This window comes from Arachis stenosperma, chromosome 2, assembly GCF_014773155.1.
Source record: "Arachis stenosperma cultivar V10309 chromosome 2, arast.V10309.gnm1.PFL2, whole genome shotgun sequence".
Taxonomy (NCBI): Eukaryota; Viridiplantae; Streptophyta; class Magnoliopsida; order Fabales; family Fabaceae; genus Arachis; species Arachis stenosperma.
The window spans coordinates 83,693,616-83,708,788 of record NC_080378.1 but is presented as its reverse complement, the minus strand read 5'-3'; the positions used below and the strand labels follow the sequence as shown (position 1 = coordinate 83,708,788).

General features: G+C 38.8%; 1 non-coding gene across 1 annotated transcript; it reads right to left on the bottom strand.

Moving 5' to 3' along the window:
• Positions 1–13,585: 13,585 nt before the first annotated feature.
• On the bottom strand, positions 13,586–13,689 carry LOC130964222 (small nucleolar RNA R71). Its single transcript, XR_009080324.1, has one exon. It is a non-coding gene; the product is annotated as a small nucleolar RNA R71 (small nucleolar RNA).
• Positions 13,690–15,173: the final 1,484 nt, after the last annotated feature.

Below are 15,173 nucleotides of genomic sequence, written 5' to 3'. Positions count from 1 at the left end.
TACAAAACCCACTCCAAGGAACTCTAGAGGTAAGCTCGAAATCCTTCCAGTTCTCCTCTCCAAAATTTTGGGTATCTAGGGTCCATGGCTAAGTGAATTTTTGTGATTCTTGATGTTTAGGTTCACTCTAATCTTTGCTTAGATTTGGGTTTTTCCATCCAAATCTGTTGGAAAAGGTAAGAGGCTTTGATCTCTTGTGAACTTTGATTTATGTTGAGCCCTAGGTTGATTTTGTGGTGATTTATATGTATATAGCTTGATTATTGTGAGTTTGGCGCTTGTTGGAGCTACATTGGTGGTTTGATTTTGGTTGGAAGCTTATTTGGTTTATATTGAGAATCGGCCAAGGTATGGTTTTGGTTTCCTCTATGTAGTATATAATATTCATGGACGCTTAGGCTAGTGACCCATAGGATAGGATCGGATTTGAATGGTTGTTGAATTGTTGAATATGATTATATGATAATGTTTGACAAAATGATGATTAATAGTGATGTGATGAGGATAAATGAATTGTGAAATTGAGAAATGAATTATGTTGATAAATGAGATGTGGGCGTTGATTGATTGGTAATGTAGTTGGAATTTGTTAATAGAGTTTGATATATGAGATATATTGATATGGATGTTGTGGATGAGAAAAAGTGAAGCAAAATATGGTAATTTTGGTGTGGTAAGACATAGAGAGTTGATTTTGATGAAGGGTAGAGTTTGGGAATGGTTTGGTTTGGTTTTGATTGTGTTTTGCAAAGATTGTGAAAGTTGTGATTTTGGGTAAAAGTGGAATTTTAGTGAACTTTTTTTTATCATAATTTTTGCCTCAGTTTTCAAAATTGGTTGAAATTTGTTTAGAATTAAAGTTCCTTGAAAACCCTTTAAATCGGTATAAAGATTGTAAAATTTGGAATTTTGTAGAGAAAGTTATGATCATTCAAAAATTGGTGTTGAAAATTAAAAATTTTGAAAAGTTATAGAATTCTGAGTTTTCTGGTATGTGCGCACGCACACTCTGCGTAAATGGTGACCAGTGCACACGCACAGACCTGTGCGTCCGCACAAACAGAGGAAGGCAATCTGCCTGCAGCGATGGCACGACTTGTGCGCGTGCACACCAACGGGAGAATTGCAACTTGTGCGTACGCACAGACCTGTGCACATGCACACGTTGGGGAGGCCAGTCTGTTGAGGGCGCTCGCACAGGTTGTGCGAGTGGACAGACCCTTTTATGTTTTGACACCTGTGCGTACGCACAGCCCTATGTGTACGCACACTATTAAAAATTTCCTGGGCGTGCGCATGAACACCCCTGTGCGGACGCACATGCCCTTTTTCTCAAATTTTGCTCTGGTTTCAACTATTTCACCTTCCCGACAAGGTTGTAAGCTTCCATAACACCTTTTTAAGACTTTTGGGCATATTCTTGGGTGCTCAAACATGGGAAATGGGTTAAGGGTCTTAAACACTATTAATTGGAAAAAGTTAGCAAACGGAGTACTAGGTTTTCTGTTGTACTGGGGAAGGTTTGATGATGTGTGATGAATGGTTGATGAATGAGATGTGAGATCAAGAAACTGAAATGTAAAGGAATAGTGGTTGAAAAGAGTCGAGGACTTTGAATGAAGTGATGGGTTCTTTTTGTCCTAAAAATATTTTTGAAAACCACTATACTACTGTTTTATACTGATGATATGAGACGCTATGTCGAGGTAGCGGTGGCGGCGTAAGGACAGTGGTTAATCCCGCTTGCGCTTAGATGTGAGGACGGAGGTAAGAGATCCCACTCACATCCCTTCGAATCATCAGAGCGTATAGGCGCAAAATCCTAGATAGTGATTCGAGCACTCTATCTCGGGGGTTCCCACACCATGATTCCGAAGGGCAACATCTCCTTGGAGATATGTCAGGTTGGCAGTTGAACTAACAATGTGATATCACAGCCAGTAGTGCAGACACTCATCATATGCATTTTCTACCTGCTTGTATGCTTTGCCTATTGCTTTCCCTATCTGTTAGACATGTCTAATTGCTACTTGTATTAATTGTTGTATATGCATCTACCTGTGCTTTACTTGTATTGTATATACTTGTACTTTACTAGAGATGAGGAGTTTCGGAAGGCAGTGGCGATGAGATCGCATGGCGGATCGGTTGGTGGAGGCTATGGGACAGCGGCAGTTGATTAGAGTAGAAATTCCCTAAGATAGATTACCCTGTTATGGTTTTATGGCTTAAGTTGTATTGAGGAATTACATATTATGTTGTTTTGGTTTAGTATGCTTTAAGCTTGAATTCTTGTGATGGATATGGAGTCTAGGATTGCCTTTGACATCCCGGGGTCTTATATCCTACATCACTAGGCACTGTTACCATACTGAGAACCTCCGGTTCTCATACCATATTCTGTTGTATTTCTCAGATGCAGATCGCAACCCACCTCAGTGAGTTGTCTGATTGGTTACAGGAGCGGAGGATCTGGACTATCTTTTGAAGTCTTTTGATTTATTATATATATGTCTCTCACTTTTGTATTTTACTTTGGCCTAGAGGCTTGTATTGAGAGAACAAAACTTGTATAAGTTGTTTTTACTATCTGGTTTCATACATGGTCTGTATATGGCTAGCCGGCTTAAACTTCGTGAGTTGTGGCTAGTGTCTTATGATATTACACTATATACTATGATGTTTCGTTATTCGTTACCTGCTTCTTGTGTTTTAAGCTAGAACCTTCGCTAGTACGTTTTGCGCTTTTCAAATCCTATTTTTGAGCTATATTCTCCATCGGGCTTCTAGATATTATTAATTCTTTCTATATAATATATGTAACAGCTTAGAACTGTCGTAACCTTTGATTAACCCTTGCTTTACGATGCAAGGTAAGGCTTAGGCTAATTGGGGTGTTACATTTAGTGGTATCAGAGCAGTTCATCCTCGTGAGCCTAAGGGATAGACCGATTGTGCTTCATTGCATACTCTGTGTGTCTTTTCTTTGATGCTATTAGGTTATCTGCTTGATATATGCATAGTATGTTTGTTTGTGAGTGCTTGTTTGGGAAAAATTGAAGCACTAGACTTTTGATATTGAGACTGATCACCTTGATATCGATTATTCGGTGTAAACAAGAATCTTACAGAACGCTGAGGTTCCGTGGGATGTGTTCCGAATGGCCTTTTACAAGAAGTACTTTCCTGAGTCTGCAAGGGAAGCAAAGGAGATGAAGCTAATGCAGCTGAAGCAAGGTTCCATGTTTGTGGCAGAATACACCAACAAGTTTGAAGAGTGTGGCATAGTCTAAACCGACACAAAATCCATTATCAAAGTAATTCTACAATCTATAATCGAGAGTATTAATCTCCCGAGTCGTTCTTCCTTAGGAATGCTACAAGGATGCATGCTATTGGTTAAGTGGTCTTTTGTGGCTTGAAGAGTGTGGCATAAAAGTGCTAATAAAAGAGAACAACAATCAATCAATATTAAAAGCCTTGGCCAAGGTTGAACGTTGGAAGTTCAATCACTATAGCTTCCTTCAATTGTGATAACAAAGGAGTGTTGCTTCACTTAGTTAACCCCTAATCATAGAGGAAAGTCAAGTAAAAGTAACTAACTTGAGTCACAAGTCCTAGTCTTACCCTAGGGAAGTCTAGCTTTAGTGCACTCTAAGTCAATTAGCAATTCTCAATTCTTAATCAACAATTGACATCCATTATTCAAGTGTCTCCAATGACTCAACCACTAGGCCAAGTGAGGGGATGCTACTCCATATCTAAAGTTGGCATTTTCTCAAACATTTGGAGAGCAAGAATGAAAGACATAGTAAAATTGAGAAGGGATTTAGAATCAAAGTAATTCAACACAAGAGATTAACAACAATCAACAATGAACAACAATGAAAATGAGATCTTCAATGAATTAATAGAATCCAAAACAACAAAGTTAAATCTAAGATCTATGAGAGTTGAACAATTACAAACACTAATTGAGATTAGAGAAGAAGATCTACAACATGAACAAAGTAAATTGAGAGTTGCAATATATCTCACCAAGGAATGGTTGAGAATTGAGAAAATGAAGATGAATCCTAGAGAGAGGTTGGAGTCTCTCTCTCTACAAATGTAACTAACTAAAAATATCTAAAAAATGTAAAATGAGTCTATGGATGTGAATGTGTGTCAATACCCTTCAATCCTTGGTTCTTATATACAGTTTGGCGCCAAAGTTGGTTGCTGAAACCTTCCAAAATTACCAGGCACGTGTTGCAATAACAGAATCACGTGCGGACTACGACGCATGCGCGCACGATACGCGTGCGCATCCCTGGCTAATTCCGGAATGTGCGCGCGAGTGCCTTATGCGTGTGTGCGTGCTTGGCCGAGATCAATTCTTTGGCTTTTGTGCTTCTCTCCACTTGCATGCTTCCTTCCTTGCTCCTTTGATCCATGCCTAGCCTATTTCAACCTGAGATTACTAGCAAACACATCAAGGCATCTTATGGAATCAAGGATGAATTAAAATTATCAAATTAAAGGTTTAAAAAGCATGTTTTTACACTTAAGCACAAATACGGGAGAGATAACAAAACCATGCTAATTCATAGGCTAAATGCGAGAAAAGGTCATCAAAATACTCTAAATTCAATACAAGATAAACCCTAAAAATGAGGTTTATCAACCTCCCCACACTTAAACCTTAGCATGTCCTCATGCTAAAATAAGAAGGAAACAAGGGATATGATCTTTATTTGATGCAACTAAACTATATGAGTCCTATCTAAATGCAACTACCTAAAGTGAGTGCAAATGCTTTGGTCAACATAACTCAACTTCCAAGAGAACATATATAAGCATAAGAGCTAGAGCAAAGCAATAGGGATCAAGTCCAAACCATAATTGTATTGAATTATCAAAAGAAATCCAAGCTTGCAAGAATACAGATAATATGGTGAAGACATGTAATTGAACTTTTGAACCCTCACCGGATGTGTATCCGCTCTATTCACTCAAGTGTCTGAGGGTTAATTCACTCAATTCTCTTCTAATCATGTTTTCCAAAATTTGATTCTCTTCTAACAATCAACACCTATTCAATGCATGCATACATTCATCATGAGGTCTTTCATTTAGGTTGCAATGGGGTTAGGGTCAAGGTAGGATCATTTATGGTTAAGTGGACTAGAGTTTAGATCTTGGATTAGCATAGACTTTCCCACCTAACCTATATAATGACTGGTGCATGAAATTGTGATCACTACTTTTCACAACTCAAATAATCCCCGGTAATGAATCCAAAAACTTGGTGCTCAATACCATGGTATAAACACAACTTCGCACAACTAACCAGCAAGTGCACTGGGTCGTCCAAGTAATAAACCTTACGCGAGTAAGGGTCGATCCCACGGAGATTGTTGGTATGAAGCAAGCTATGGTCATCTTGTAAATCTTAGTCAGGCAGATTCAAATGGTTATGGATGATATATGAATAAAACATAAAACAAGGATAGAGATACTTATGTAATTCATTGGTGAGAACTTCAGATAAGCGAATGGAGATTCTTTGTCCCTTCCGTCTCTCTGCTTTCCTACTGTCTTCATCCAATCCTTCTTACTCCTTTCCATGGCAAGCTGTATGTTGGGCATCACTGTTGTCAGTGGCTACAATCCTGTCCTCTCAGTAAAAATGTTCAACGCACCCTGTCACGGCACGGCTAATCATCTGTCGGTTCTCAATCAGGTTGGAATAGAATCCATTGATTCTTTTGCGTCTGTCACTAACGCCCAGCCTTCAGGAGTTTGAAGCTCGTCACAGTCATTCAATCATTGAATCCTACTCAGAATACCACAGACAAGGTTTAGACCTTCCGGATTCTCTTGAATGCCGCCATCAATTCTAGCTTATACCACGAAGATTCTGATTAAGGAATCCAAGAGATAAACATTCAAGCCTTGTTTGCTTGTAGAACGGGAGTGGTTGTTAGGCACGCGTTCATAAGTGAGAATGATGATGAGCGTCACATAATCATCACATTCATCAAGTTCTTGAGTGCGAATGAATATCTTGGAATAAGAACAAGCTGAATTGAATAGAAGAACAATAGTAATTGCATTAATACTCGAGGTACAGCAGAGCTCCACACCTTAATCTATGGTGTGTAGAAACTCCACCGTTGAAAATACATAAAAACAAGGTCTAGGCATGGCCGAATGGCCAGCCTCCCAATACATGATCAAAAGACTCCAAATGATCAAGGATCAAAAGATTCAAAGATCTAAAGATGATCTAAGATCCAGAGATGAAAATACAATAGTACAAGGTCCTATTTGTAGAGAACTAGTAGCCTAGGGTTTACAGAAATGAGTAAATGACATAAAAATCCACTTCCGGGCCCACTTGGTATGTGCTTGGGCTGAGCATTAAAGCATTTTCGTGTAGAGACTTCTCTTGGAGTTAAACGCCAGCTTTTGTGCCAGTTTAGGCGTTTAACTCCCATTCTTGTGCCAGTTCCGGCGTTTAACGCCGGGCATTCTTGAGCTGATTTGGAACGCCAGTTTGGGCCATCAAATCTTGGGCAAAGTATGAACTATTATACATTGCTGGAAAGCCCAGAATGTCTACTTTCCAACGCCGTTAAGAGCGTGCCAATTGGGCTTCTGTAGCTCCAGAAAATCCACTTCGAGTGCAGGGAGGTCAGAATCCAACAGCATCTGCAGTCCTTTTCAGCCTCTGAATCAGATTTTTGCTCAGGTCCCTCAATTTCAGCCAGAAAATACCTGAAATCACAAAAAAACACACAAACTCATAGTAAAGTCCAGAAAAGTGAATTTTAACTAAAAACTAATAAAAATATACTAAAAACTAACTAAAACATACTAAAAACATACTAAAAATAATGCCAAAAAGCGTACAAATTATCCGCTCATCACAACGCCAAACTTAAATTGTTGCTTGTCCCCAAGCAACTGAAAATCAAATAAGATAAAGAGAAGAGAATATGCAATGAATTTCAAAAACATCTATGAAGATCAGTATTAATTAGATGAGCGGGGCTTTTAGCTTTTTGTCTCTGAACAGTTTTGGCATGTCACTCTATCCTTTGAAATTCAGAATGATTGGCTTCTATAGGAACTCAGAATCCAGATAGTGTTATTGATTCTCCTAGTTAAGTATGATGATTCTTGAACACAGCTACTTTATGAGTCTTGGCCGTGGCCCAAAGCACTGTGTCTTCCAGTATTACCACCGGATACATACATGCCACAGACACATAATTGGGTGAACCTTTTCAGATTGTGACTCAGCTTTGCTAGAGTCCCCAATTAGAGGTGTCCAGGGTTCTTAAGCACACTCTTTTTGCCTTGGATCACAACTTCATTACTTTTTTTCTTTTCTTTTCCCCCTTTTTTTTTGTTTTTCTCCTTCTTTTTTTTCGCTTCTTCTCTCCTTTTTTTTGTATTCACTGCTTTTTCTTGCTTCAAGAATCATTTTTATGATTTTTCAGATCCTCAGTAACATGTCCCCTTTTTCATCATTCTTTCAAGAGCCAACCATTCATGAACAAAAAATTCAAAAGACATATGCACTGTTTAAGCATACATTCAGAAAACAAAAGTATTGCCACCACATCAAAATAATTAATCTGTTATAAAATTCAAAATTCATGCAATTCTTCTCTTTTTCAATTAAGAACATTTTTCATTTAAGAAAGGTGATGGATTCATAGGACATTCATAACTTTAAGGCATAGACACTAAGACACTAATGATCACAAGACACAAACATAAATAAACATAAGCATGATTTTTTCAAAAAACAGAAAAATAAAGAACAAGGAAATTAAAGAACGGGTCCACCTTAGTGATGACGGCTTGTTCTTCCTCTTGAAGATCTTATGGAGTGCTTGAGCTCCTCAATGTCTCTTCCTTGCCTTTGTTGCTCCTCTCTCATGATTCTTTGATCTTATTTAATTTCATGGAGGAGGATGGAATGTTCTTGGTGCTCCACCCTTAGTTGTCCCATGTTGGAACTCAATTCTCTTAGGGAGGTGTTGATTTGCTCCCAATAGTTTTGTGGAGGAAAGTGCATCCCTTGAGGCATCTCAGGAATTTCATGATGAGTGGGATCTCTTGTTTGCTCCATCCTTTTCTTAGTGATGGGCTTGTCCTCATCAATGGGGATGTCTCCCTCTATGTCAACTCCAACTGAATAACAGAGGTGACAAATGAGATGAGGAAAGGCTAACCTTGCCAAGGTAGAGGACTTGTCTGCCACCTTATAAAGTTCTTGGGCTATAACCTCATGAACTTCTACTTCCTCTCCGATCATGATGCTATGAATCATGATGGCCCGGTCTATAGTAACTTCGGACCGGTTGCTAGTGGGAATGATTGAGCGTTGGATAAACTCCAACCATCCCCTAGCCACGGGCTTGAGGTTATGCCTTCTCAGTTGAACCGGCTTTCCTCTTGAATCACTCTTCCATTGGGCGCCCTCTTCACAAATGTCTATGAGGACTTGGTCCAACCTTTGATCAAAGTTGACCCTTCTAGTGTAAGGGTGTTCATCTCCTTGCATCATGGGCAAGTTGAATGCCAACCTTACATTTTCCGGACTAAAATCTAAGTATTTCCCCCGAACCATTGTAAGCCAATTCTTTGGGTCCGGGTTCACACTTTGATCATGGCTCTTGGTGATCCATGCATTGGCATAGAACTCTTGAACCATTAAGATTCCGACTTGTTGAATGGGGTTGGTAAGAACTTCCCAACCTCTTCTTCGAATCTCATGTCGGATCTCCGGATATTCACTCTTTTTGAGTTTGAAAGGGACCTCGGGGATCACCTTCTTCAAGGCCACAACTTCATAGAAGTGGTCTTGATGCACCCTTGAGATGAATCTCTCCATCTCCCATGACTCGGAGGTGGAAGCTTTTGCCTTCCCTTTCCTCTTTCAAGAGGTTTCTCCGGCCTTGGATGCCATAAATGGTTATGGAAAAACAAAAAGCAATGATTTTACCGCACCAAACTTAAAATGTATGCTCGTCCTCGAGCAAAAGAAGAAAGAAGAGAGTAGACGAAGAAGAAATGAAGGAGATGGAGATGGCTTTGTGGTTCGGCCAAAGGGGGAGAAGTAGTGTTTATGGTGTGTGAAAATGAAGGAGTGAAGATGGGTTTATATAGGGGTGGAGAGAGGGGTAGGGTTCGGCTATGGGAGGGTGAAATTGGGAGGGAAAGTGGTTTGAATTTGAATGGTGAGGTAGGTAGGGTTTTATGAAGGATGGATGTGAGTGGTGAAGAGAAAGATGGGATTTGATAGGTGAGGGGTTTTTGGGGAAAAGGTGTTGAGGTGATTGGTGAATGGGTGAAGAAGAAGAGAGAAGGTGGTGGGGTAGGTGGGGATCCTGTGGGGTCCACAGATCCTGAAGTGTCAAGGAAAATTCATCCCTGCACCAAATGGCGAGCAAAAATGCTCTTCGTACCAATTCTGACGTTAAACGCTGGGCTGGTGCCCATTTCTGGCATTTAACGCCAACTTCTTGCCCTTTCCTGGCGTTTAACACCAGTCTGGTGCCCCTTTCTGGCGTTAAACGCCCAGAATGGTGCTAGAATGGGCGTTAAACGCCCATTTGCTACCCTTACTGGCGTTTAAACGCCAGTAAGATCTTCCTCCAGGGTGTGCTATTTTTCTTTCTGTTTTTCATTCTGTTTTTGCTTTTTCAATTGATTTTGTGACTTCTGATGAGCGGATAATTTATACGCTTTTTGGCATTGTTTTTAAGTAGTTTTTAGTAAGTTCAAGCTACTTTTAGGGATGTTTTCATTAGTTTTTATGTTAAATTCACATTTCTGGACTTTACTATGAGTTTGTGTGTTTTTCTGTGATTTCAGGTAAATTCTTACTGAAATTGAGGGATTTGAGCAAAACTCTGAAAAAGGCTGATAAAAGGACTGCTGACGCTGTTGGATTCTGACCTCCCTGCACTCGAAATGGATTTTCTGGAGCTATAGAACTCCAAATGGCGCGCTCTCAATGGCGTTGGAAAGTAGACATCCAGGGCTTTCCAGCAATATATAATAGTCCATACTTTATTCGGAAATTGACGACGTAACTTGGCGTTGAACGCCAAGTACATGCTGCTGTCTGGAGTTAAACGCCAGAAAAACGTCATGATCCGGAGTTGAACGCCCAAAACACGTCATAACTCGGAGCTCAACTCCAAAAGAAGCCTCAGCTCGTGGATTGATCAAGCTCAGCCCAAGCATACACCAAGTGGGCCCCGGAAGTGGATTTATGCATCAATTACTTACTCATGTAAACCCTAGGAGCTAGTTTATTATAAATAAAATATTTAACTATTGTATTAGTCATCTTTTGACCACTTTAAGTCATTATTCATTCGGTCACTTGATCATGGAGGGGGCTGGCCATTCGGCCATGCCTGAACCTTTTACTTATGTATTTTCAACGGTGGAGTTTCTGCACACCATAGATTAAGGGTGTGGAGCTCTGCTGTACCTCAAGTATTAATGCAGTTCTATTTTCTTTTATTCAATTCTCTTTTATTCTTATTCCAAGATATTCATTCGCACCCAAGAATATGATGAATGTGATGATCAGATAACCCTCATTATCATTCTCACTTATGAACGCGCGTGATTGACAGCCACTTACGTTCTACATGCAACAGAGCTTGAATGTGTATCTCTTAGATTCCCCAACAGAATCTTCGTGGTATAAGCTAGATAGATGGCGGCATTTATGAGGATCCGGAAAGTCTCACCTTGTCTGTGGTATTCTGAGTAGGATCCTGGGAATCCGGAAAGTCTAACCTTGTCTGTGGTATTCCGAGTAGGATTCCGGTAATGAATGACTGTGACGTGCTTCAAACCTGCAAGTGCTGGGCGTTAGTGACAGACGCAAAAGAATCAAGGGATTCTATTCCAGTAGGCGCAGGAACCAACCAGTGATTAGCCATGCTGTGACAGAGTGCGTGAGCGTAGTTTTCACTGTGAGGATGGGATGTAGCCATCAACCATGGGTGATGCCTCCAGACGATTAGCCATGCGAGTGATAGCCGCAGAGGACCATTTTCCCGAGAGGATTGAAAGTAGCCACCGCTGATGGTGAACCCCTATACACAGCTTGCCATGGAAAGGAGTAAGAAAGATTGAGTTGAAGCAATAGGAGAGCAGGCGTCCTTGGGCCATACAACATCTTCATATACTTAACTGAAATTCCTACCAATGAATCTACATAAGTATTCTATCCCTTTTATTATTTCATTTATTTTCTTATTTCTATTTTCGAAACCATAAACAATTTTAATCTGCCTAACTGAGATTTACAAGGTGACCATAGCTTGCTTCATACCAACAATCTCTGTGGGATCGACCCTTACTCACGTAAGGTTTATTACTTGGACGACCCAGTACACTTGCTGGTTAGTTGAACGGAGTTGTGAATTCAACAAGAGCCACAATAGTTTTTGTGTACATACCAAAGAGCCAATATTAGTGATCACAATTTCGACCACCAAGTTTTTGGCGCCGTTGCCGGGGATTGTTCGAGTATGGACAACTGACGGTTCATCTTGTTGCTCAGATTAGGTAATTTTCTTTTCAAAAATCTTTTTCAAAATTTTTTTTTCTTTTTATTTTTCGTTTTTCTAATAATGTTTTTCGAAAAAATTAAAGAAAATACAAAAAAAAAAATCATAAAATCATAAAAACCAAAAATATTTTGTGTTTCTTGTTTGAGTCTTGAGTCAATTTTTAAGTTTGGTGTCAATTGCATGCTTTAAAAAATTTTTCTTGCATTTTTTTCGAAAATCCCATGCATTCATAGTGTTCTTCATGATCTTCAAGTTGTTCTTGATAAGTCTTCTTGTTTGATCTTGATGATTTCTTGTTTTGTGTTGTTTGTTGTTTTTCATATGCATTTTTTGTTTGTTAGAGTCCATGCATTAAAAATTTCTAAATTTGGTGTCTTGCATGTTTTCTTTGCATCAAAAATTTTTCAAAATTATGTTCTTGATGTTCATCATGATCTTCATAGTGTTCTCGGTGTTCATCTTGACATTCATAGCATTCTTGCATGCATCTTGTGTCTTGATCCAAAATTTTCATGTTTTGGGTCATTTTTGTGTTTTTCTTTAAAATTTAAAAAAAAAATCAAAAAAATATCTTTTCCTTATTTTCCTCCAAATTTTCGAAATTTTGGGTTGACTTGGTCAAAAAAATTTTAAAATTAGTTGTTTCTCACAAGTCAAGTCAAAATTTCAATTTTAAAAATCTTATCTTTTCAAAATCTTTTTCAAAAATTATATCTTTTTCATTTTTTTTCTATTTTTTGAAAATTTTAAAAATCTTTTTCAAAATATTTTCAAATTCTTTTTTATCTTTATATCAAATTTTCGAAAATTAGCTAACAATTAATGTGATTGGTTCAAAAATTTGAAGTTTGTTACTTTCTTGTTAAGAAAGGTTCAATCTTTAAGTTCTAGAATCTTATCTTGTAGTTTCTTGTTAGCTAAGTAATTTTTAAATTAAATCTTTTTTATCTTTTATCTTATCTTTTTCAAAAATTCTATCTTTTTCAAAATTTGATTTCAAAATATCTTATCTAACTTCTTATCTTCTTATCTTTTTCAAATTTGATTTCAAATCTTTTTCAATCAACTAACTAACTTTTTGTTTGTTTCTTATCTTTTTCAAAACCACCTAACTACTTTTCCCTCTCTAATTTTCGAAAATATCTCACCCCTTTTTCAAAAATTCTTTTTAATTAACTAATTGTTTCATGTTTTAATTTTAATTACATTTTATCTCTAATTTTCGAAAATTACTAACTCCTTTTTCAAAATTATTTTCGAAATTTCTCCTCTCTCTCTTCTTATTCTATTTAATTATTTAATTACTAACACTCCTCTTCACCTCTCCTTAACCAAAAATCCGAACCTTCTTCTTCATTATTCTACCCCCTTTCTTTTTCTACTAACATAAAGGGATCTCTATACTGTGACATAGAGGATTCCTCTTCTTTTCTTGTTTTCTCCTCTTTATGAGCAGGAACAGGGATAAAGGCACTCTTGTTGAAATTGATCCAGAACCTGAAAGGACTCTGAAGAGAAAATTAAGAGAAGCTAAATTACAACAATCCAGAAGCAACCTTTTAGAAATTTTCGAACAAGAGAAAGACATGGCAGCCGAAAATAATAATAATAATGCAAGGAGAATGCTTGGAGACTTCACAAAGCCAACGTCCAAGTTTGATGGAAGAAGCATCTCCATTCCTGCCATTGGAGCCAATAACTTTGAGCTGAAACCTCAGCTAGTTGCATTAATGCAACAAAACTGCAAGTTTTATGGACTTCCATCTGAAGATCCTTATCAGTTCTTAACTGAGTTCTTGCAGATCAGTGAGACTGTAAAGACGAATGGAGTTGATCCTGAAGTTTACAGACTCATGCTTTTCCCTTTTGCTGTAAGAGACAGAGCTAGAATCTGGTTGGATTCACAACCTAAGGATAGCCTGGACTCCTGGGATAAGCTGGTCACTGCCTTCTTGGATAAATTCTTTCCTCCTCAAAAGCTGAGCAAGCTGAGAGTGGATGTTCAAACCTTCAAACAAAAAGATGGTGAATCCCTCTATGAAGCTTGGGAAAGATACAAGCAGTTGACCAAGAGATGTCCATCTGACATGTTTTCAGAATGGACCATATTAGATATATTCTATTATGGTCTCTCTGAATTTTCGAAAATGTCATTGGATCATTCTGCAGGTGGATCTATTCACCTGAAGAAAACACCTGAAGAGGCTCAAGAGCTCATTGACATGGTTGCAAATAACCAGTTCATGTACACCTCTGAGAGGAATTCCGTGAACAATGGGATACCTCAGAAGAAAGGAGTTCTTGAAATTGATGCTCTGAATGCCATATTGGCTCAGAACAAAGTGTTGACTCAACAGGTCAACATGATCTCTCAAAATCTGAATGGATTGCAACATGCATCCAACAGTACTATAGAGGCAGCTTCTGAAGAAGCTTATGATCCTGAGAACCCTGCCATGGCAGAGGTTAATTAAATAGGTGAACCTTATGGAAACACCTATAACTCATCATGGAGAAATCATCCAAATTTCTCCTGGAAGGATCAACAAAAACCTCAACAAGGTTTTAACAATGGTGGACGTAATAGGCTGGGCAATAGCAAGCCATATCCATCATCTTCTCAGCAACAGACAGAGAATTCTGAACAAAACACTTCTAATTTAGCCAATGTAGTCTCTGATCTGTCAAAGGCCACTTTCAGTTTCATGAATGAAACAAGATCCTCCATTAGAAATTTGGAGGCACAAGTGGGCCAGCTGAGTAAGAAAGTCATTGAAACTCCTCCCAGTATTCTCCCAAGCAATACAGAAGAGAATCCAAAAGGAGAGTGCAAAGCCATTGACATAGTCAATATGGCCGAATGCACAAGGGAGGAGGAGGACGAAAATCCTAGTGAGGAAGACCTCCTGGGACGTCCCTCAAGCAAGAAGGAGTTTCCTATTAAGGATCCAGATGAATCTGAGGCTCATCTAGAGACCATAGAGATTCCATTAAATCTCCTTCTGCCATTCATGAGCTCTGAAGACTATTCATCCTCAGAAGAAGATGAAGATGTTACTGAAGAGCAAGTTGCTCAATATTTAGGAGCTATCATGAAGCTGAATGCCAAGCTGTTTGGTAATGAGACTTGGGAAAGTGAACCTCCCTTACTCATTAGTGAACTGGATACTTGGATTCAGAGAACTCTACCTCAAAAGAAGCAAGATCCTGGCAAGTTCCTAATACCTTGCACCATTGGCACCATGAGCTTTGAAAAAGCTCTATGTGACCTAGGGTCAGGAATAAATCTTATGCCACTCTCTGTAATGGAGAAGCTGGGGATCATTGAGGTACAACCTGCCTTGTTCTCATTACAATTGGCAGACAAGTCAGTGAGACAAGCCTATGGAATAGTAGAGGACGTGATAGTAAAGGTTGAAGGCCTTTACATCCCTACTGATTTCATAATCCTGGACACTAGGAAGGAAGATGATGAATGCATCATCCTTGGAAGACCTTTCCTAGCCACAGCAGAAGCTGTGATAGATGTCAACAGAGGAGAATTAGTCCTTCAATTGAATGGGGAATACCTTG